The sequence below is a fragment of the Panthera uncia genome, chromosome C2 (assembly GCF_023721935.1).
Source record: "Panthera uncia isolate 11264 chromosome C2, Puncia_PCG_1.0, whole genome shotgun sequence".
Lineage (NCBI taxonomy): Eukaryota > Metazoa > Chordata > Mammalia > Carnivora > Felidae > Panthera > Panthera uncia.
This window is the reverse complement of record NC_064810.1, coordinates 97,258,633-97,283,607: the sequence shown is the minus strand read 5'-3', so window position 1 is coordinate 97,283,607 and position 24,975 is coordinate 97,258,633. Positions and strand designations below refer to the sequence as shown.

The following is a 24,975-nucleotide window of genomic DNA, read 5'->3' as shown; positions in this document are numbered from 1 at the left end:
CATTCCGCATAAAAAGTCAACCCAACAGAGAAGATAAAGGGAGTGTTATGAAGTTCATGACATCTTTACATTGGTTATACAAGTATAATTTGCACCAAGTAAACAATATGCACAAAATCAAAAGCAAAGTTAAAATTTGGTAGTGGAAGCAGTGGGGAGGGGGGGCGGGAAGACAATGTTTTATTTTTCAGTAAAAAGAAAGCAAACATTCTTTAAATAGAAAAGTTATTATATCCTTAGCCAATACAATCCCAGAGCTGTTGTGGGTGTAAACACAGACCCTGATAAATATCTAATATTATAAAGTCTGTTTGATTCCTACAAGGCTCCAAGGCCAGCATCCTCAATGCATTCCTCCTTGGCATCCAGGTGAGAGCCCCATCTTGCTGGATGTGCAAACTTACCTTTTTTGCCCTCATTTTACATAGCTTCTCTTTATTCTGTGAATATAATACTTTTTAATGCTGTTCTTCCCCTAGATTGAAGTTTAATTTTCATCTATTTGGACTTTGATCACTTCATCCATTACTTGCTGTTTTAGCGAATATCATTCAAGTTTTATTTTTTCTCATTTTCTGCTTTGTGGGCTGAAAACTTACTCTTCTACAAAATAATCATATCCTTTTCCAGAGCAGCAATCTCAGACATTTTCTGAAAAGCCATCTGCTGCGTTTTGGTGATCACATCTTTGTGGATGACATTGTTGTTGTCATATATGATCTACTCGAATGCAGATATATTTCTGTCTGTTAAATAGTAAACACACTAAGGTGTAGGTGTCAAAGAAGTTTCTTCCTCCCAGACGTGACATCTCTCCTTTTGTGCTTTAGCTACAGTGATTGACAGAGGGATAAGTTCTCTTGGAGAAAGTAAGAGTTTCAGCTGCCCCTGCAACCACAGGGAAACTTTGCAGACAGTGCCATATTGAACAGGGCGTGATCAGGCAACCACTTGCTTCTACTCTCTATGGGCATATGCTTAGTGCCCACTGCTTGGCTAGACAGTTCCCAGTCTCCAAGTCCTAATTGGCTTTAGGGTCTGGTAATGCAGAACTAACTGGTGACCTTGGATAAGTGGTGATTGGAAAGTCTGATTGGACTGAATGTCCAGGAAACAGGAAGCAAGCAAGCCTTTTGTGGAGTTTGGTTCTACACTGGAACTTAGTACTTGCCCAGAAGATGCAGGGATAAAACGTCCAGGAGGTCTCTGTTTTGTTTTTCAATAAAATATAGTATGTTCGTATAGGGTAATAATGTAAGCGTGTGTGGGCGGTGGGGGGAATAAGGATTCATGAGTGAAAGGAGACACTTTCAAGAGCAAAATCTCTGAGTACATTAAAGAGTTGGGATCCTGGTCAGGACTAGAGGGGTTGGGACTTGGGAACGTGTAAGTGCAGTTCATCCACTGTAAAGGTGATTGGCAAAGCAGGGACTATGCATTCCAACATAGTTTTATGTGTTTATTCCTGAGTCTGATTTTTGTGCTGATTGTCCTTAAATGTCTGACAGTTTAAGCATATCTCATTGTGAGAAAAGACTGCCCACTGGATCTATGGATGTTGGTGACAAGTCCACACTGAAGGTCTCGATGAATAGGGTGCTGGCAAAGAGCAAACAGGGAGTCTGCCCCTCCCTAACATTATGCGATGAAAGGGAAGAATGAGCCATGCCGGCCAGTCCATCTTCACTCTGGGAAACCTGCCCAATATATTGTTCAGTACTTTTAGATATGTATGATGTGCTCAGTTGCAGTTTTGGGCCAGATCTACTACTCCCGCAAGACAGAAGAAGTGGGGAGAAGAATCCTGACACTCCTGACTTTCCATCAACTAATTCTTCTCAGTCCAACATTGTAACCCTACTGTTGTGTGACAAAGTCACTCTGTTTACTTTCAGAATTGAGACTTTACCTGGGAAGACTTCATCTTAAAAAGTTATTTTCCCAATTGCCAACATTTAGTCTCCTAATCCTGCTTTAGGTTATTTCAAATGTAAAGATAGTGGTGATACATTTGAGTAGAGACTTCCTTACAAGGGTGCTGACTGACCATTTATTTCCCTTTTAAAATCTTGCAATAGCTTTATAACCTTCCATTTCTTTAACTCTTCCTCCTGAATGTATTTAAAAAGTTATTGCTTTGGTTTGTGTTTTGTATCAAGACTCACAGTTAATTCATTGAGTTCACTCACTTTCTATTGTCTTATTTGTTTGATTCTTAATTTTGCCAATTCCTTCTCTACGTCTTAGACATTTAAAGCATGTAATAAGAAATTTAGTATTCACTTTTGCCTGGACAATAAGATATAATAGGAAAACATCTTTATTATGCTCATGAATTTTTGCAATTAAAACAAATATGTGCTGGGTTTTGATTTTTAAAAATGTATTTTGAAAAGCTTAATTGATTCTTTTTATACTTTCTCTTTTTATGTATAATGTCTAAGAAGCTTTTTCCAAATGAAGCAATTCTTTTTCTTCATTCCCAACAAATGCTAAAAATGGTAACTGTCCCTAGTGTCAGTAGAAGTTTTGCTTGTGTAAACTGCCAAATCAGGTCCCGTGGGTGGAATTTGACAGCTGTATAATGCCATACTGCAAATTTCTCGACAGCTGAGCACAGGAAGAAATTCCATTTGAAGATTTGAAAGTTCAGGATAAATTTAGTTGAGAAGGGAATTTCACAAATTGGAATATAGATAAGCTTTTGAAACTGTTTTTGTTTTTTTCCCTTAAAAAGTGTCAATGACCATAAATGGTTAAGACCTCAATTTCATATCACAAAACATATACTATCCAGCTTCCCTGCTTCTTTGTCTGTCTAATCTTCCAGTTAAGTGACTGAAATAATTCATTGTTTCAATAGCAATTTAAAAAATCCTTTGTGGTCAAAAATTGATTACCTAAGATAATACCTCTCATTTTGTATATTAATGTAGAATTTTATATCTAGGAAAGAACATGAGGTAATGTGTAGGCTTCAGTGTTAAAATTAAAGCTTCCATGAATAACCCCTTTTGAAATGAACTCTTACAAATGAAATACTCAATTTTCTGGCAGTGCTGAAATCAATTATATTATTCTTGCATTCATTTATTAATTATTAAGTGTAAGGTATCTGCCAGGCAATAGTCTAGAAATTAGTAGTCAACTATAATAGATAGGCTTCTTGCTAGGATTTTAGTTTATTTCATTCTATTGAGGGAATCAAGACAATAAATTTTTCAAACTAATCATAATAGGAATTATTACATAGGGATAGTGTATCAGGTTCTTAAAAATCAGATAAACCTTGATTAAAACAGTAGCACCACCGCTGACACATTTAGTAATATTACCTATTCAATAATGTATTTAAAATTTAAAAAGATAATGCTTTTGTGCTTAACAAATAGTAAGTATTCAATACACTTTAGCTATTATTTTAGTATTAGCATCAGCTATAATTTTCCAGAATCATGATTAATGTGCTATGGAAATGCAGAAAACGTACCTTATGATTATCCTGAGAGCCTCAAAAATTTGCTTTTATTTGCCAAGAACTTAAAAGAGTAATAAAATTTTCTAAGTATTCAAGGGTGTATAATTTTCAAAAATTAAAATAGCCCAAAAAAGGTCTGAGTGGTTTTTAAAGAATTAGGCACATACAACATGACTGGGTCAAAGAGTGCCCAGCAATAAGATAGGAAAGTTAGTCAGTATTCAGATCCATGAAATATTTTACATCACATGATCACTAACACTAATCTGAGCAAGGAAGGTCCTGAATTTCTACTTAGATACATGGCTCTTGAGAGAGTACTGAAAATGATTGACTGAGTTTGCAACTTCACTAGATCTTTTGGTTAACAATATTAGTTAAAAAGGAGCTTGCAGTTGAAGGGAAAAAATAAAACAAAATTGCAGATATTACAGGAAAACAAGAATATTGTGACACTCAAATTTAAAAAGAAATAAAAGACATCCCTGTATTTACATCTGGGTAAGATAAACAGTAAAAAAAGAGATGCTTTAGGTAACTGATAAATCCAAAGATTTAAAGGAAAGTAAATTTCTCATCAAATTTTTTGTGAAATTATAAAATTGGAGTTTTAATCATCATTGATATCTTAAAAGATATGAATAGACACATCTTAATCATCATTGATATCATCATTGATATCTTAAAAGATATGAATAGACACATCTTTAAAGAGGCAGACACAGTATTAAAATCATCAATCATCATGGGGCGCCCGGGTGGCTCAGTCGGTTAAGCGGCCGACTTCAGCTCAGGTCATGATCTCGCGGTCTGTGAGTTCGTGCCCCGCGTCAGGCTCTGTGCTGACAGCTCAGAGCCTGGAGCCTGTTTCAGATTCTGTGTCTCCCTCTCTCTCTGACCCTCCCCTGTTCATGCTCTGTCTCTCTCTGTCTCAAAAATAAATAAATGTTTAAAAAAAATCATCAATCATCAACATATTAATCAGTTTATATATACTCTGAAACAAGCAACTAGTAACGTTATTCAGAAAATCTATTTTATAGAGAAAACGAATACTGACCTGTTAATGATGTTTGAAAAAGAAAAATAAATTGGTTTGGTTGACAATTAGTGGGAACAAAAGGCATTCTTTCTTTTGTCTGGAGAGTAATACTCAGCCTCAAGGGGCATAAGGCAGTTTTGACCTCCACCTTTTAGTACAACTCCCGGCAGCTAGTGATGGTACCTTGTTTCACAAATGTAAGAGAACAGTGTTATGCTTTAATTCACATCGAATCTTTGTAGCCAAAATTAACTATGCTTCTCTAATGTTTCTGTATTTTTTGACCATTTCTGAGATGTGTGTTAGCTCTCAAACTGACCTTGTTTAATTTATGAGTGAATTGTACAGAGTAGTTCATGGGCACAGGAATATTGTAATAATGGTATTAAAATGATTTTTATTTTGTAGTTTCAGCCAAAGGCATGGTCATCCACACATTCTGGAACAAGTGTCATTTTCTGCTGTCCTAGGAACAGACTGTTCTGGTTGTATATCTTTTTGCCAGAGAGATATTAAACCCTGACATACCTACCCAATCATCAGGTACCCAGCATTGACGTTGAACAAAACATGACACATCCCAGAAATACACCAGGTGCTACATAGATCCCATTAACAAAAAAAGAGAAAGTTAAAGCATTCAGAGTTTATCAAGGCAGTACAGCTATCAACTTGAAGACATCATTGTTTTAGCTTAAATTTTCTTAAAATAAATATTTTTCTTAAAAGAGAATATGCCTTCATCCAGAGGGCCACGAACTTGGAGCTTTCTAGTACCAGCAGCCTGTTGAGAGCATTTCTTAAGCCCATAGTATTCTTTCTCAGACATCACTGCATTATGTCACAAGCTTATAACATGTAAAACAGGCGTGTGTTCTTATAAAAGCCACAAGCTGTAAGCTTCAGAAGGCGACTGTAAATAAGCAGACTCATTCATGTCTCTGAAAGGCAGCAGTGGCTCTAGCTAATCAACATGTTACCTGAACCAAGGTAACACATAATTGGGAGAAAACTGTGATTATGGGATGTTTGATCTGGGATGCAGCAAACCATCTGCTGACATATTTATTATGTTCTTCCAGAATCTCATAAGACACACAGGACAGAAACGCATTATCTTTACCATAACCAGCAATATCAAAATACTTGTGATGAGGATTTAGATGTCCTATAACAAAGACACCAGCCTCATCTGTCAGCTATTTTATAATAGGATCCTTACAAATCTTCCAATTCTTTCTTGTAACCTCTTGATATAAAGGTGGCAACTACAATAGATGTCAAAATCCTCTGCAAAACAAAAAATTTTCTTTAATAGGTTTTGCCCTCAGACATTTCTGAGGGACTCATCACACAAAAAAACAACAATGTGATTTATAAACATCAGCACAGTTCAGAAAAAGAGTTAGTAGGCAGAAGAATAACTTGAAAACATATAGTTAATTATCCTGCAAATTCTACTTAAATATAAGGGGCCACTATCACAGTCAGATAATTGAAAAAAACTCATGAGTTCCACAGAGTATACTCATGTAGGGATTTTGTAAAGAAAAAGACCTATAAACATCAGGAACAAACTAATGGTTGCCAGAGGGACAGGAGTTGGAGGTATGGGCAAAACAGGTGAAGGAGAGTGGGAGATACAGTTATAGAATGAATAAGTCATGAGAATAACAGGTATAGCATAGGCAATATGGAATATAGTCAGTAATGTTGTAACAGCATTGTATGGTGACAGATGGTAGCTACACTTGTGGTGAGCATAGCATAGCATATAGAGATATTGAATTGCTATGTTGTACACCTGAAACTAATGCAACATTGTGAGTCAACTACACTCAAAAACTTTTTAATAAAGAAGAAAAAGAATGTGGTACAGCAAGAGAAATAGAGTACAGACAAATAGCTAAGAAATCTAAGATTTCCCGTTAAGTTACCAGGGCCTGTTCTCAATCACACAGAATGTGCTCTGTCTTCCAGTCACCAAGACACATGCATGATGCCTTTTTAGACTCCTCTGGTAATATAGCCAACTTCAGGCTGCATGACCATTCTCAATGACAGAAACCAAGAGACCATAATGAAAACCGTGCAAAACCCATGAATGTGTATATTTTCTGTAAACATCATTAACAATCTAGTTCAGTCTGCTCTGTAACCTGTCTCAGACCTTAGTAGGTACAGGAGTATTATCATTGTTGGTTAGTTCATTTCAATCAAGTTTGGCTAAGATCAGCACCACGACTTCAGGCATCACCAGAGATAAGCTCTGGGTTACCACAGTCCAGCTGATGTGACTCCTATACCTATAAATAGGGAAACTAATATATGGAACATTTTCAGAAAAACAAAGGCAAAATATGATTTATAAAAAGCATTCAAAATTAAATGACAAATTCATAAATGGTTTGGAAAGACTGAATTTTGATTATTTAGGAATGTGGTAAATAATAAAGCTGTCATCTGGGAGTCACTCTGAGCGTTCTGTCTTTGATTAGGCTGACCAAGATTATAAAAAAGAAAAAAATCAGTTGTTTACAAATTCTGCATATAACATTGATGTTTCTGGAAGAATATGCCATTTACTTTGCTAAAATTTCCATCTTAATCCAGATCTACACCATTTTTCTCATCAGGATTTCTTTATCACTTGGAGAGTGAGAGACAGAAAGACGGAGAGATAGAAAGAAAGAGAGAGATCTTTACATCTTGGGATGCACAGGTTTAGAAAGAGTCCACTATGTTCAAATATGGTGCTTTTTAGACCTTAACTGTTGAGGAATTCATTCAGACATGACTCTGTAACCTAAACTACACCCTTGTTGCAGTAACTATGATATATCTCAGAACATCAGCCAAAGTAATATAGAAAGTTGTTACACATGGATAGCTGAATTTGTGACTATCTTTGATGTATTTTTAAAAAAATCTAGAATTGCTATCATAAACCACTTCTCTAATAAAGTAGAATAATTTCATTTTATATCCAACATAGGTTATAAGGCTCAGCAAAGCAAGCCCTTTGATTAGGAAATATCTCTCATGTTTCTTTTTTCAACATAATAGACACAAATAAATATATTTTGGGTGTTTTTAACACAGTATTATCACAATGATCAATTTTGGAATCAAAAAGTCATTTGGAAATATTTTAGCACAGGAGAGATTTCACTGGGTATAATGGTAACTACCTAATTGTGAAGATTGCCAAGCGTTTAAAATAGATATGCTGTCTAATTCAAACACATCTTCTTGGTTTACCACCCATAGATACAGAAAGGAAACAAATGAATGCAACTGGATGAAGAACTAAGCCATTGAACAAGTCAATCAAATGTTCTCGTATTAATTCTTCTTTAAAATTTATTCATTAACTAGATCTTTCTGAAGCATGTTTTAAAATGGCTGAAGGGGAACCTGGGTGGCTCAGTTGGTTAAGCATCTGACTTTGGCTCTGGTCATGATCTCAAGGTTTGTGAGTTTCAGCCACACATTAGGCTCCATGCTGACAGTGTAGAGCCTGCCTGGGATTCTCTCTTGCTCCTTCTCTATCTCTGCCCTTCCCCCTCCCCTGAGCAGCTGCTTGAAAGCACTCTGCTCTCTCTCTCTCTCTCTCTCTCTCTTTCAAAATAAATAAATAAACTTTAAAAACAAACAAAAAACTATAAATAAATAAGATTACCAAAATTGATTACTATCAACAAAACTTTTTAAAACTTATTTTTTTTTAATTTAAGTGTAGTTGACACACAATGTTACCTTAGTTTCAGGTATACAAAATAGTAGTTCAACATCTCCACACTTTATGCCATGCTCACCACAGGGGTAGCTACCATCTGTCACCATACAAAGGCTATTGCAATATCATTGGCTATCTTCCCTATTCTTTAACTTTTATTTCCATAACTTATTCATTCCATGAGTGGAAACCTGTATCTTCCCTTCCCCTTCACCCATTTTGTCTAGTCCTCGCCCCTTTCCTCTGGCAAATGTCAGTTCTCTGTATTTATAGGTCTGATTTTGTGTTTTGTTTATTCATAAACTACTTTATAAAAGATACTACTTTATAAAAGGTATGCCATGAGGAATTAATTCTAAACCAGATAAAATAAAGGAGATGCATTTTGACTTCCTTGAAAAATGTTGTCATTCTTTTTTTATTTAAAGTGCAAGAGGGGGGAGAGCAGAAAGAGAGGGATACACAGAATCTGAAGCAGGCTCCAGGCTCAAAGCTGTCAGCACAGAGCCCGAAGCAGGCTCGAACTCATGGACAGTGAGGTCATGATCTGAGCCGAAGTCAGACACTTAACCGACAGCCACTCAGGCACCACTGTCATTCTGTTATTCCTAATTTTAAACATTTAGGAAAAAATAAATTGGACTTGCAGCATACGTATGAGAGATATAAAATGAAAATTATCATAGATAAGTAGTCTCTGTTGCCTGTAGTTAGCATTAGGACTACTACCACTGACCTCCTGCAAAGTTATTGGCTTTTTTCCTCCTGGATAACCACCTGTAAAGACTCCTATTTTTGTTTTTAGATGTAATGGATTATAAACAAGCATTCTAATGAAACACTTTTGTTCTATAGACAATCTTTAAGAAAACACAAATTTGTCATTACAATAGGAGAGCAAGCAAAAAAAATAGCTTTCCTATATACAAATTTATCTAAAATAATGTGAAGAATCCCAAAATATGTAAAATTCCACTTCTTGGGATGTAATTGACTAATTCTATCAGAAAAGCTGGTGGATTTAGTATAGATGAAGCTATACCATTAGCCAATATGCCAACATCAGCTAACCAACTAAAACAAGTAATGAGTCCATGAAATATTAAAACTAAATTACTTTCTTCTCTCTTTTAATGGAAATGATGTTTTGGTTTTCTTCACTGCCATTTGATAGATCAATAATTACATAAGTATTCTTTTTCTTTCTATCAACCGTAATCTTGTGACGTTGAAGGTGATCTGCTTTTGTTAAATGTATATAAAAATCATGATAATAAGATGATGGAGATTCAAACGTTTTGCATTATTTACTTTCCCCAGAATAGTTAGTATATATATATTTAATATAATATAATAATATATTATATATTATGTTATTATATTTTCTATATTAATTATATATATCATATTATATAACATATAATAATAATGTATTAATATAATATATATTATATAGTGTATATAATACGTAAATTAGTGTGGTTCACAGGAACTTTATTCACCCAAAACAAACAAAACAAGACAAATAGTATATACTACTATTACTTCATCATTAGTGTGATTGTGTTTTCTGTCCTGCAGCTTGCTGGCAGAGATGAAACATGTCTCTCAGGGAAAACAAAAAAAGCTGAAGGGTTTTTACAGGAGGAGTAGGTTCTGATCATCCCTTCTTTTGCCTCAGAAGAGTGGGGATGGGAGTAAGGAAGAGGCAGGGAGGAAAAGGAGGAAGGAGATGGAGAGAGAGAAGGGGAGAGAGGAGACAGCAGAGGGTGTGGGAGTGAAGGCAAGACTTAAGGAGAGAATCTGAGAGCACAAGAGTGAAAGTGAAGGAGGTTCAGAAGGACTTAGAAAGCAGGCAGTGCGGAAGGAGAGGGTATCAGAGAGGAAGGCGATTACAAGAGTTCGGCCTGAGAGTAGGAAAGGATGTGTAGGAGGACAGACAGAGGAGAAGGGGCTAAAGGCAGATTCCAGAGGGCACAGTGGAGAAGCACCAAGGCTGTGAGAGAAAGAGCACCAGTAGGAGGCAGTGTGCAAGCAAGAAAGAAGCTGAGAAGGGAGTGTGAGAGCAAGTGAGAGTGCGGAAAATCAAAGGTGGTGTGTATGTGTGAGAAAAGTAGGGAAAGAATGTGTCAGAGGGAGAGAGGCAAGGAGAAATCTATGGTCTAGTGGAGAACAAAGAATTTGAGTCTATTTGGACATTTCTTATTTAATGAAATGTAATGTGGTCCTGAAAATATAGGACTACACCCAGCTGCAAATGTAGTCCTGTCAGAGTGTGTCTGTGTAAGAGAGAGAGTGGGTGGGTGTGGGTGTATATGGGGAAGGGTTAGAGGATCAAAATAAGCATGAGTACAATTACTCTCTGGAGTTGGGAGAAAGACCTAAAGAAACTCATCTCTCTTCAAGAAGCCTAAATATATTTAATTCTGTCATTCTCCTCCCCAATGGAGAGAGACTCATTGAGACTAAAATTTAAAGAGAAATAAACGTGTCTGTATAAGTACAGTGTAAACACTACACATGGATGTTACCACCAAAATTTGGATGAATTTTTTTTCTCCTTTTTTACTATCTTGATAACAGGTGATAAAATTAGAATTCAGTAAAGATCATTATATCTAAAGATGAGCCAGTTTCAGGGTGCCTGGGTTGCTCAATCGGTTAAGCGTCCGCCTTTGGCTCAGGTCATAATCTCGCTGTCTGGGAGTTCGAGTCCCATGTTGGGCTCTGTGCTGACAGCTCAGAGCCTGGAGCCTGCTTCAGATTCTGTGTCTCCCTCTCTTTCTGCCCTCCCCTGCTCATGCTCTCTCTCTCTCTCTCTCTCTCTCTCTGTCAAAAGTAAATAAACATTTTTTTTTTTAAATGAGCCAGTTTCTTGCTGCAATACAGTGTATAAGTGGTATAGGAGCAAAATTAGTTAAAAGATGAAATCATAAAAAATATATCTAATTTTCTTATGTCGGTTATCCTTTACCCACGTTTTGTTGTATTTAGCTTTGTGAGTGTGAGTACTCTTTGAACAATAGGAAATAGGAATTCATGCAATAGCTCATCACTGAAATATTCAACAACAAAGTTCCACTGGATTTGATGATTCCCAACTCCGTACTCTTTTTCTGGTTTGCAATCGCTGTGGCATTTTTAATGTTAATTTTATTGCTTAATATTGATGGGATATTAACTTTTTTTCATTGTAGAAGATATATTTTAAAAATTAAAAATAAGCATTGTGAAAATATAAACGTCAAAACTGCGAAAAATGATTCAAAAATTAGAAAAAGAAATGAAGGCAACACAGGAGTGAGATTTTATGTTAGAAACAGCATTGAAACCAACGTGTGATGATGATTAAGATATAATCAGACTGTGTAGTATGGATATTAATATTTGTGAATTAGTTTTATTTCTTTAAATATCTTATTGTGTTGGATTTTGGCCAAACTCAGAAATTTTGGCTGGTGCACTTTTTTCCCTTTATCTTTTTGTTTTCTTTTTCCCTTCCCTTCCTTTCCCTTCTCTTCCCTTTTCCTTCCTTTCTTTCTTTCTTTCTTTCTTTCTTTCTTTCTTTCTTCATTGTCATCTTAGACTAAGATGTACTTATTATTATTCAACTGGAAAAAAAGCAACGCATGCTAATATAATAAATATTGTACTCTAAAGCAGTTAACTACTTTGACATAACTGTGAATAGGGGGGAAATGTTTACATCTTTCTAATAATTAATAATTTCTCCCTTATACTGAAAATTCTAATACCCTAATTCAATACAATTATTTTTTCTAAGAAGAGTATTTTATATATCTATTGATATGACAATCAGTGGCTTAGCTGCTAATGTGTTCTTTCAGTAATCACCTTCATACTCAGGAGGGCAAACAGTAGCTGACCCTGAAAGCTTTCAATGAAAGGAGGCATCTTTGTAGGCTGGGTTCCCTGTACATGTGTGCAGGAGGTTTAGCAGGGAATGCACTTGAGAATAACATCTGTAAGGGTATAGGAACACAGACTTATGCAGAAAGAGGGTGAACTGTGATTCAGCTGTGACAGAGGTGCCAGCCAACCGCAGGAAGAGTTCAGAGGCTGAGATGCCCTCTGAGACATGTCCTGAAATGAGTCCCAGTGGCTAGGCCTTTGGACAAGGACATCAACCAGTCATGGGATGCAGGCTGCTCCCATGGAAAGTGGATAATTTTGGGTGTCCTTCGGGCAGGGAAATTCCTAGGGAAGAATTTAACTAGACACCTTCAATAGCCAATACAATTTAAGGATAAATTCATTTGATATTATATACACTTTCTTCTCTCAAGTGTTTTCTAGGAGTTTGGTCCTGGGTTAGGCATGGGTGATATAGAGACAAGTCACATGTGCTCATGGTGATGTTTGCTCTCAATGAGAGGGTACGATATGAGGGAATGATATGCCTCAGGGCATACTTGCAATAGGAAAAATAAGTGCAATAGGAAAAAATAAGCCTAGATCAGTTATTTAAATTCAAGATTATTTTGCCTCTTGGGAATATTTAACAAAGTCTGGAAATATTTTTGGTTGCAGGAACTTGGTGGGATGCTACTAGGATGCTAGTTAGTAGGGGCCAGAGATGCTGCTAAACATTACAATGTCCAAAACAAGATTTATCTGGTCTAAATTGTCAATAGCTTTAAGGGTGAGAAACCCTGACTTAGATGCTTTGACTGAAATATGTATTGGATGCAGTGGAATAAAGTAATGAATATAGAAATATTAAGGGTTTTATTAGGCAGTGATCCATGGAATAAGTAATTGGAAAGTATTCATTATGTAGGAAAGGTGAGGGATACAGTAATGAAGACAAAGATGCAAGAAACATACAGTGTAGCTGGAATGTGCTGAGCAGAGTACTTTCAGTGGATATTGAAGAAATTGCCAGCACCAGAGGAAAGTATCTATATCTCACTCAAAGTATTAAACAAAGTCATTGGTTGATTTCAAGTAAATTGGCAATTTTCTTTACCCGAGCCCTCACCTCACATGTAGGAGGTGAGTTGTTTTGCACTTTGGGTAGGTTCTCCTCTCTCGTTCACTCCACTACCTTCCTCCTGGATACGGGTTTGACATTTCTACTCCAGAATTAGGGTGCTGGCACCAACTCTCTTCCAGATCTCCTCAGATCTACCATTGATAGAAGAGGAAAGAAAAGAATCGATCTGTCAGATAAATTAACCAGTTAATTATGGGTTAACCAGTTAATTATTAATTAATAATTATCTTATGCTAATCACTATTACACTATACTGAATCAAATACATTATACTCTCTTTAAAAATTGGAGTGGAGACAAGTTAAAGTTTCTCTCCATCCTCTTGCATTTTTATTCCCTTTGCTATTTGAAGTTGCGCATGGTGTTTTTTAATCCCATTTAAATAAATCAGTGAGATGAGGTGTTAATATTTTATTAGATAGCTATCATCATCCTTCTGAAAAAGAATATGTTGTTTCATTATCAACAGTATATTATCTTAAAAAGATATTGCTCCTTGGCATGTAGGTGAATTTCAGAGTTTTCATCAGGAAAGTTCAGAGAAATCTGGATAAAATGCAGTCCTGAAATTCATCCCATTGATTTGTGTGTGTCAACAATTTTTTTTTTAAATACTTACAAATTGATACAACCTTCTGAAAGCAATATATATCACAGTGTTAAAAATCTACATACCCTGGGCTACTATAAAAACTTTGCAGACCATAATCAATCTTATTTTTCAAGATCCCACTCTACATCAAATATATTCAATAATATATCAAATAAATTAAAATATATCTGTTTATTTTAATTATATTTTTGCTATAATTTTAAATGGTGCTTATAAAATAGCTTGCCTATGTGGAGTGTAATTATATGTTTGTTTCTGATTTTCATACGACAATTATGCCTACATAAAATTTCTTACTTCATAAGAAATTTTAAGCAACAAAATGTGTCTACTAGGTGATATTTTAACAAATTAAATGCAATCACCAATAAAGTAACAGTGTTACCTTTCAATTATTAATTTTGATTTTGTTGCTTTACTTAAATATTTTTTAACTAACTCCTTACTCTTTTGTGACTCAAGTATTTTTCCAGTGCCTTGAAAATGTCTTGAGTATTAGGTGCCTATATGTGTGAGGTGACCATAAAATTTCATATATAAAATGGCACCATATATACCCTTGCTATGAAAAGTCCACCTATAGGAATTTATAGTAAAAATGAAAATAAACAATATAATAAATCACTGACAAATATACTTATTGTAGAACATGTATTGTTTATAAATGCAAAAATCTATTTCTTAAAGTGAGTTTAATGTGTAAAGTTCATATTTATAATGCAATAACAGGTGGTCATTAAATGTGATTGTTGTAGAATTTTATTCCCCGTGGAATAATATGTTAACATTTTTAAAGTTTATAAAATAGTATCCATATCCTGATTCCTTTTATAACATATGTATAAAGATATCATGTCTGAATGATACATAGTGGCATGCATAAAAAAGGTATTTCTATGTAGTGAGAGGTTTTGTGATTTTCAGTTTCTTCATTTTTATTTTCTTTATTTTCTACTTTTACTGCTTTTACTATGAGCATGTGTTACTGATTTTTACAATCATTCAGTAAATATTTATTCAACAATATGCACTACACTATTCCAGTCCTCAAGAAGAATACAAACACATTCTCAGTGTGTTTATGGCCAAGTGACAAGATAGGTATGTAATGTAGAAATGTAATAGAACTTTTGGTGAGGTTGGAAATGAGTCAGTGCTATGGGTGTATATATGAAAGATAAAAATAATCATAGTTAAAACTGGTAAAACATATACAGGAAGATAATAAATTGATATTAAAAAAAAAACCAATAGCTACTCAATAGATTCTAAAGCTAGTGTTGTATACTATTATTAATGCTTCATATTTATACTTTGATATGTGTTATTTTTTAGTAAAATATTTTTTCAAGTTGAGACAAAAACAACAACAACAACAACACCCACTAACCACTGGGTAAAAACCAATAGTTAGGGGCACCTGATTGGCTCAGTTGATTAAGCTTCCAACCTTGGCTCAGGTCATTGATCTCACAGTTCGTGGGTTCAAGCTCCATGTCAGACTCTGTGCTGACAGCTCAGAGCCTGCAGCCTGCTTCAGATATTGGGTCTCACTCTCTCTCTCTGCCCATCCTCCACTGTTCTCTCTCTCTCTCTCTCTCTCTCTCTCTCTCTCTCTCTCTCTCTTTCTCTCTCAAAAATAAATGAACATTAAAAAAAAAACAATAGTTAAAAATAAATAAGTAACCCATGAAACTACAAGCAAGTACATCAGGCTTAATATTCATATAGTAACAATATTCTCAAGCCATTAAATTGCATATGCTGTATAAAAGTTGCATCTTTTCTTTCTTTAAATTTCAAATAATTACATTCCAAAATTGCTGCTTGTTGATTACTCATTCCTATTTATTTCATTTTTTAAAATCTTATCTTGTTACAGTTTCCTAACTAAAACTATTCATGATTTTAGATTATTCATGTTTGTCCTTATTGAAAAGTTCACACTTTTCTTCTGGAAAGTTTCCATAAATGAACTATGCAAGAATCCTTAATGATATCTTCTTCAGTGACTTACCAAGTCAGGGGCTATAGAAGTGATCTACCATATGGGAGAAGAAGACTTTATCATCAACTTTGTTTAGAATTGGTAACGCATGACAATGATAAAAAGCAGACTGAAATCATTAAGTTGATTGTACAGCTTAGCTCAGGTGATCATGATATTGGCTCAGGTCATGACCTCATGGTTTGTGAAATCGAGACTGCCCTCAGGCTCTGGGCTGACAGAGTGGAGCCTGCTTGGAACTCTCTCACTCCCTCTCTCACTCTGCCTCTATGCCACTTGCTCACTCTCATTCTCTCTCCCTCTCAAAATAAATAAAGACACATTTAAAAAGTATGAATTTCCAAATTCATAAGGAAAAGGTTATATGTTAATTATAGAATGATACATAAGCCTATAAGCCTTTTGGGGAAGCTAACTTAGATACCTAAAGAAATAATTAGCTAAAGTACCAATTTAATAACTTGTGAATTCAGATTTATGATGAAAGTACTCATTTAGAATCTTACTGGTTTGAATATTATTTATGAGAAATGTTGGTGCCACAATTGTAAATGTAGATAATGTCAATGGAAGGATTGCATTTTAAGTTTTAGTGAGAACTAGCTAACTTCTTGATATAAATAAACAGGGAGGGAGGGAGGCAAACCATAAGAGACTCTTAAATACAGAGAACAAGCTGAGGGTGGATGGGGTGGGGGTGGGGGAGACGGGAATGGGTGATGGGCATTGAGGAGGGCACTTGTTGGGATGAGCACTGGGTGTTGTATGCGATGAACCATGGGAATCTATCCCCAAAACCAAGAGCACACCGTACACACTGTATGTTAGCCATTTTGACAATAAATGTTTAAATAAATAAATAAATAAATAAAAGAGATGACACTAAATGGTTAATAAACTAAAGCTACTTATTCATTGCTCAAAAATGTATTTCATTGATATTCATCATGAGTGTGCATAGTGAATTCTGGCCATAAAATAATTTAAAGAAAATAATGAGGTCATGAAAAACTTGTAGATGTATTCAATTTCCTACATTATAGTCCATATGCAAAAATGTTAGTTTGTTTCTTCTCACAATAGCCACTTTTAAAATAGATACAATATAACAATCCAAGCACATTTTGTTTATTTTTATTTTCATTGTCTTTATGGTTCACACTTCCCTGAGGCCACAAAAGTTCTTTGTTTTGAGATTTCCTCTCTGCTTTCTGCTGAGTAAATGTAAACAGTGATAATGCTAAGGACTTAATCAGAATAGGTGACTTTAAAAAACATTAGACTTAGCTTTGCAATTTAGATGTTTTGAATGTTGATACAGGAGAATGAACTCTTTTCTTTGTGGAACAAAAATAAAATTGACAGGTTCACTGTAATGGCTTACTAACTGAAAGTACTAATAGAACATTAAAACATATGGGGCGCCTGGGTGGCGCAGTCGGTTAAGCGTCCGACTTCAGCCAGGTCACGATCTCGTGGTCTGTGAGTTCGAGCCCCGCGTCAGGCTCTGGGCTGATGGCTCGGAGCCTGGAGCCTGTTTCCGATTCTGTGTCTCCCTCTCTCTCTGCCCCTCCCCCGTTCATGCTCTGTCTCTCTCTGTCCCAAAAATAAATAAAAAAAAAAAACGTTGAAAAAAAAAATTTAAAAAAAAAAAAAACATAGAATAATCAGCTATAAACACAAATTTAATGAAACAACTATTGGGGGAAAATCATCTACCAAATGTTCACTTACTCTAGACCATGTGGCATGATATATTTACAATTCTTTTAACTTACTCTTTTAATTATTAGGCATATATTCCACATTTCCAAATTTCTATTAATTTTAGATTTGAATTAAAATGCATATCACTAAGATGATACATATCCAAATAAGGAGCCATCTGACATGCTTTTGAAAGCCTCTTTGTTTGGAAAAAAACCTTCCAAATGCACACAAACACCCATATGCAGTGTTCCAATTTGTGAATTCCTTTGTAAAACAATCACTTCTAGAGACAGTAACAAGGTTCTATCCACAGCAGAAAAGTTATGGGTGAGTGTTGACATATTTTGGTAATAGAGTGATTCTATTTTCAAAATAATTGACAAAATAAATATATTCTCATAAAAAAAGTCTTCACGGTTGTTATTTATAGACAAGGAATATATCAAAGTGTAATTTTAAAGCATTCAACAAGTGTGTATTAGTTATCTATTGACGCGTAATAAAACATTAGCACAAACATACAGCTTAAAACAATACACATTTATTATCTCGTTGACTCGGTGGGTCTGGCCCGGTCTCCTGCAGGGCCATAATCCAAGTGTTAGCCTTGCAGTCTCAGACTGAGGACTTCAGTTGCTTGCTGGCTATCAGCTGGAGGCTTTTCCCAGTCCTTTGCCATGTAGATCTTTTCCTAAGCTACCTCGAAACATGTCAGCAACCTTCTTCAAAAACAGGAAAGGGGAGTCTGTCCACCACAAATACTTTTCCTTTTTATGTGACTTTAAATGTGCAGAACATATTGTTTACGTGGAATTTGTGCCACTAGCATGTGATAATAATTCGCAGGAATTACCTAAACCACTAGATCCATTAGGAGATATTGAGTAGTTTCTGAGATTATCTACTTAAAATCTACAGTGACAATTTTGAAAAAAGTGTGGAGATATCAGGTATGTTGGTGGTAGTTGTAGTGGAAGATAACTATTGTTATTATCTAAACCTTAAAAACACACTGAATCCACCTATGATATTGTGGCAGACACTGCTGCTTTTCTAAAGACATTTCTAATCATGTTTCCTACTACTCTCCTCTGTATTACCTAGAGAGCCATATATACTCACTTTCCTGGCCACCCTTGCGTATAGTGGTGGCAAAATTACTGTTTTAGTACATAACAAATAACAGATAAACTTTGGGGGAAGCTTCTACTTTTTTGGTTAAAAGAAAGCCATGCCTGGTATGACCCTTCTCTCTTTTCTAGCTTAAAGGTGAAAAACACCTTGCAACATTACTGAATATTTAAGATAATCAGAGAAATATCAGTGATGTTGTTGAGGAAATAAAAAAGCAGCATAACTTTTGCATCTGTGGTGCTGAGTTTTGTGTTTCTTGCAGCTGAAAGAAATCTTAACTACTTAAGGAATTTATAATGCAAACCACAGAAATAACACTAAGCCAAGATAGCATAGAAACAATCATGGATTAAAATAATTGATAAACACTGACCTTTAAGTTATTAAAGAGGTCTATTACATATTTTCCCAGCGGGTGTCTTCTGTTAGTTTTCCAGCGCTTCTTAAACATTTATGTGTTTTTCAATCACCTGGGGACCTTGACAAAATGCAAGTTCTGTTTCTGTAGACAAGGTGTGAGGATTCATATTCTGCATTTCTCAAGTGATTCCAAGTGATGCCCATGCTAGGGGTCACACAATACACTGGAGGTAGCAGATTTTATAGCCCTTATTTTTCCTGCTGTCTGATTTCTGTTCATAACAATAAAAATGTATTACCCATCTCATGGAGGACAGATACTTGATCTATTTAGTTTACTGCCTTATCCTCATTGTCCATAATGTTTCTTTGCAAGTAATGAATGCTGAATAAGTGCTTGTTTAAGGAATAAATGCAGATATTCAATACAAAACTGAGTTGTTTCTTTAATGGGCATAAAATCCTGATGATAAGGGCACATGGGTGGCTCATTTAGTTAAGCATCCGACTCTTGATCTCAGCTCTGGTTTTGATCTCAGGGCTGTGAGTTCAAGCCCCAAGTTGGGCTTCGTACCTAAAAAAAAAAATCCTGATGATAATGGGTTCAAGAAATAGTGGGAGATAAATAAGTGGAAGTTTTTGTGTGGAAAGCTCTTTGTGTATATTTAGGAGCAATATGTGGAGGAATATTAGGGTCAAGGGCAGGTTTTTTTAAGGTGAGAATTTACAGCATTTTTGTACTCTGATGTGAATGTTTATTTTCTTATAATTCTGGTGGATAGAAGTCTGACATCAAGACTGACACCTCTTTCTTTGACTTGTAGATGGCTGTCTTCTTGTGTCCTCACATGTCTTTCTTCTGTTTGTGCCTGCATCCTAATTTCTTCCAATGAGGACACCAGACATATTGGATTAGGGCCCACACTGATAACCTCATTGTAATTTACTCTTAAAAGACCCTATCTCAAAATATAGTCACATTCTGAGGTACTAAGGGTTACAACTTAAACATATAAATTTGGGGAGGGGTGGGAAACAATTTGGCCTTTACCACATACCTAAAGATTATAAGACATTGTTGGGTATTGTATAACTTACAAAGTCATAAGGATACTAGAGACTCAGTGCATGAATAAAAACTCTGTTTTCTAAAAAACAGATAAATAGAACGTGTAGAATCCAGTATAATGTGGTTCTTCTTCAATAAACATATAATCTGTTCTTCTCATGTGGTAAGAGAGTACAGATGAATATGTCCATTGCCAATGAATAAATAAACGTCTGTGCCCACAAAAAAAATGGTTAAACAAACACAAAAGAACTATTTATTAATGTGACTTTTTAAACACAACTTTTCTAATATATCTACATCAGCATAATTCTCTATCGTTATTGTCTCTAGTTATTGTATTCTGTGCTTAAAATATCAAAAAAAAAATGGATAATTGAGGGAAGTAACTGTGTACTGAGGAGTTCCATTTCACTTACAACAAGTTTAAGCCTATTAGTGGTCACTATAGCTAAATCCCAAAGCAAACATGATAGCTGACTTTGAGAAAAGCAGTGTATGATTCACAAAGGCTAACTTCCATTGAGTTTATGATGTTTGGTTTGTTGTACATAGTATATGATGATTCTGAAAGGTTTAAGATCAGCATAGGGAACAGTCTCAACCTTGAAAGGATAAAAGATTGGGAACTGCAATGGTGGAAATATTTAGCATTTTTCAAATATAGAACATATACAGTAGTAGCTGGCTTTCGTAAGTCCTCCCTGGCATTTAGACAGGAAGTGATGGATTTAAGTTGGGAAGAAGTTGAACATTGAAAATACTTATTCACCTTCATGGTGATACAATTGAATAATATCTTTTTCTGTAAGTTATTTATGAAAATAATTAATTTCTATATTCTCAAATGTTTTCAATATAGACTTGCCAAAATATCAAATGAACTTGAACTATCTTTAAATAGTTTCAGGTTCATTTATCAGTAAAACTAATAAAAACTAATCCAGCTAAATTCACTCATTTTCAAAGATATCTTTGGCTTAGTACATATTTACTAAAGTATAATAAGTCAAAATATATTGATTATAAATACAGCACTATGCCTAATATTTAGGAAGTCAAGATTTACACACTTGGAAGAGAGAAATCTCAGGATAAAAGACCATGTTTTTTATAGGACTGAGATAGCTTCAGATAAGCTAGAAACCTCAAAATGATCCTAACAAAATATATGATGCATGTGAGTGGAGAAGAGGAAAAATACTACACAGGAGAAAAAGTTACAAAAGATCATTCAAGGTATAGTTAGTAGATACTTCTTTCTGAGCTACAGAATTTATGTAAGAGAACATGGGAGAAGAGAGGTTGGGAATCAATGTTTATTGATGCTCTACCTTCTTACCTGAAAACATGTCCATTTTTAATAGACATGGGATGTCAAGAGAGCTGATAAGTTTTCATGTTAATAATAGTAATAATAATAAAAATGAAATACATGGCAAAACGCATACACAATGAGGTAAGTTTAAAATATGTATTTGTTGTTGCCCAATATTTCTACATGTCAGTTAATATGTTAGGGAAACAGCCAACAACTGCAAGGAGAAATATACAAGGATGTCTAATATAGCAGATTTGCACCACCACAAAAATTGAGTAAATACTTAATGCCAACCAGTAGGGATATAGATAAACAAACTTTAATTAATTCATACTATGGAATACTATGTAAATGTGTGTAGCTTTAAGAGTACTACTATAAAAACATTGCTAAGATGTACTGTTAAAATTGAAAAGTCATACTAAACGAACTGATGCTTAATATTGTATTAATTTTGTATTTTTTAGGACATACAAAAGTTGTATAAATGGAAAGAAAAATGTAGGAAAATAGGAGAGGGAGGAGAGTCCAATTCAGAGTTAGAAGACATTGCCAACTTTATCTTAGTCTAATATAAATTTTTGTTGCTAAATAAACACAAAATTATTTGCATAACTAAATTAACTAAATGTACATATTTAGAATTTAATAGAATTCCCACCAATCACTATGTTTTGGAGGACAAAACAGACAAAGGTGAGCCATGAGCTATAAACACATATTGTTAGATTATCAAATTCATCTGTTTAGGTAGTAATTTAGCAATTATTTATTAAACATTTACTATATGCCATTCATTATTTGGTGATTTATATCTTTACTCTTGGAGTATTTTATGAATTTTTAAGCCAGGATGAATTTATCATTATAATATAAGGGGCTTAAAACTTTATAGAAAATATTGGTCAGATTAGGTTTTTTTTTTTATTTTTTATATTTCTTTACTTTCTGACTTTTCATTATACCCTTTGTGTGGCCCAGATGATAAAAATTCCTAGTGTCCTTTTCTCCATCTGAAGTACCTTTCATGTCCTATTCAGTGGAAATGATCTGCCAAAAACATAGATAAAGAGATACATCTTTAATCTTACAAGCTGTCTCCTTGCACAGGATCAGGAAAATGATTTTTCTTTTAACAGTTGTCAGCATGCTTGACATCTGTCACAAAGGCTTAGGCTCTATTTTTATTTTTCCTATTGAAATCATGCTCCAACACCTGCCCCTTTGATACTTTTAGACTGATGCAGTAAAGAACTGAGTGCTTTTCAGTCAAAGAACTCACCACATTTCCTTTCTTTTTTGTTTGGTTCAAAAATACGATTAAAATAAAACTTATCTTCAGTAGGATAGATGTGTAGAAATATCCAAATTAAGTAAAAATCATTACTATGTTGTGAACAATGATGTTTCCTTTAAAAAAAAGATACAGCTGATCTACATATTCAGTTTTCTCAAAAAGTTTTAAATAACATATTCAAAATTATCTTCTATATTCATTACATTAGAGGTATTAAGCATTAAAAAATAGGTATGTGTTTGTCAGTCGTTTCTGAGTAAAACCTAATCACATATGCTATAGCAACCATAATAGATGTATTAAAAGTTCATAACATGTTTATAAATTTTAAAATGGTATTTGCACCATTTTTTAAAAAATTCATTATTTTAAGGGTACCTGGGTGGCTCAATCAGTTCAGCATCTGACTATTGGTTTTGACTCAGGTCATTCATGATCTCATGGGTCATGATTTCAAGGTCTGAATTGGGCTTCAGGCTGACAGTGTGGAGCCTTCTTGGGATTCTCTCCCTCTCTCTTCCCCTCTCTTATTTTCCTTGTCTCTCTCTTGAAATAAAAAACAAAAACTTGAAAAAATATTTTTAAAACCGTTATTATTTTATACGACATGTCAGGAGGTGTGAAGAATTGTGATGCTTGCATAAGGAAGAGTAAGATAGTATTAAATGCCAGAAGTTATTAGCTTCACTGTATAGTAACGAAATTGCCAAAGTAGCATCCCCAAGTAAAGGAATTATTGTGTATGAGGCTGGTATTTTGCCCTAAACAATATAATAGATAAATATCTTGGACAATAACATCAGAAAACTGGTAGAGTAGGCAGCTCAAAACTCTCATTTCTCACAAAAATATTTTTTTAAAAGAGGCACAAACTGTCAGAAACAACTTTGTGAGAATTCTGGAAGATAGAGATTTACAATAACCAGTGAAACACTGAATCAAGAAAAAAACAATTTGAAAACGTAGGAAAGTTGTGGGTATTTCCATTTGTACTTGGCTCATCCCACTCCCAGTATGACAACAGTCTTGAATTGGCTGCATACTGTGTCCCCAGTGTCAACCCCTGATTCCTGGTGCTGGAGTAAATATATTTTATTTAGAAATAACTATACATGCTTATGCTAACCTGTCTGAGAACTACCTGAAGGACTAATGCAAGGTACCCAACTTTGTTTTGCCTAACTTGTAACTCAAGCCAGAAGTGAGAGGCATTGCTTATAAAATTCTGGCAGGAAATCTTACAACCTACATAATGTTTAAAATTAAGATTTACACTAGAACAGTTAAGATCTGGGAAGAAAGTTCAGGGAAGATTCTTGGAAAAATTAGGATGTTTAAAAACACCTGAGTATATAGGGAAATTTAGAAAGCCACATACTTGCCCAGGGCAATACTCGTACATAGAAAAGACATGAGAAGATTAAGCTTTCACCTGTGCTGAGCCCAAGGCTCAATGTGAACCTGGATAAGTGGTGAAGAAATACCCCAGAAAAAAAGGTAATCTACACAGACTGAGATATGAGTTTGTTTTGTTGTTGTTGTTGTTTTATTGTGTTGTTTGATTTTGTTTTGTTACTTTCTGTAATTTTTTGTCACTGGTAATTTTGTTTTCTTTTTCTTTTTCTTTTTCTTTTTTTTGCTTTCAAGCTCTTTCCTGTCAAAGACATATCTGTGAAAGCACTTAGCTAAACATAAGAAACCTAGACTTCACTGACAACAAATGACGAAGAATACAGTCTTTGCAAAAAAACAGTTTGGAAAAATCACTAAACAAATGGACCACCTTAGCCTTCCAATATTTTATATAAGCTAAATCATGAGAAAGAGAGAATTTTATTTCTAGTGCTACCATATTATACACAAATGTCCAGTTTTCAACAACAAAAAAATGACAAGCCATACAAAGAATTGGGGAACAAAATAGATTGATAGAAATCATCCATGAAGAAGCCCAGATATGAAACCTACTGAGGGGGCGGGGGGGGGGAGCAACTTTAAAACAACTGTCTTAATTATGGTCAAATGACTAAGGACAAAAAAAACTAAAAAAAAAAAAAAGAAAAAAAAGAGAGAGAGAGAAAGAAAGAAAAGGAAAGAAAAAAAGAAAATCAGGAAAACAACATATACACAAAATGAAAATATCAATAAAGACATAGAAATTATAAAAAGAAACTGAACAGAAATTCT

At 34.6% G+C, this 24,975-nt stretch overlaps 1 pseudogene; it reads right to left on the bottom strand.

Annotated features, from left to right (window-relative positions):
- Nucleotides 1-228: 228 nt before the first annotated feature.
- The window catches only part of LOC125921614 (mitochondrial calcium uniporter regulator 1-like), a 154,895-nt pseudogene continuing 130,148 nt past the window's right edge, over nucleotides 229-24,975 (bottom strand).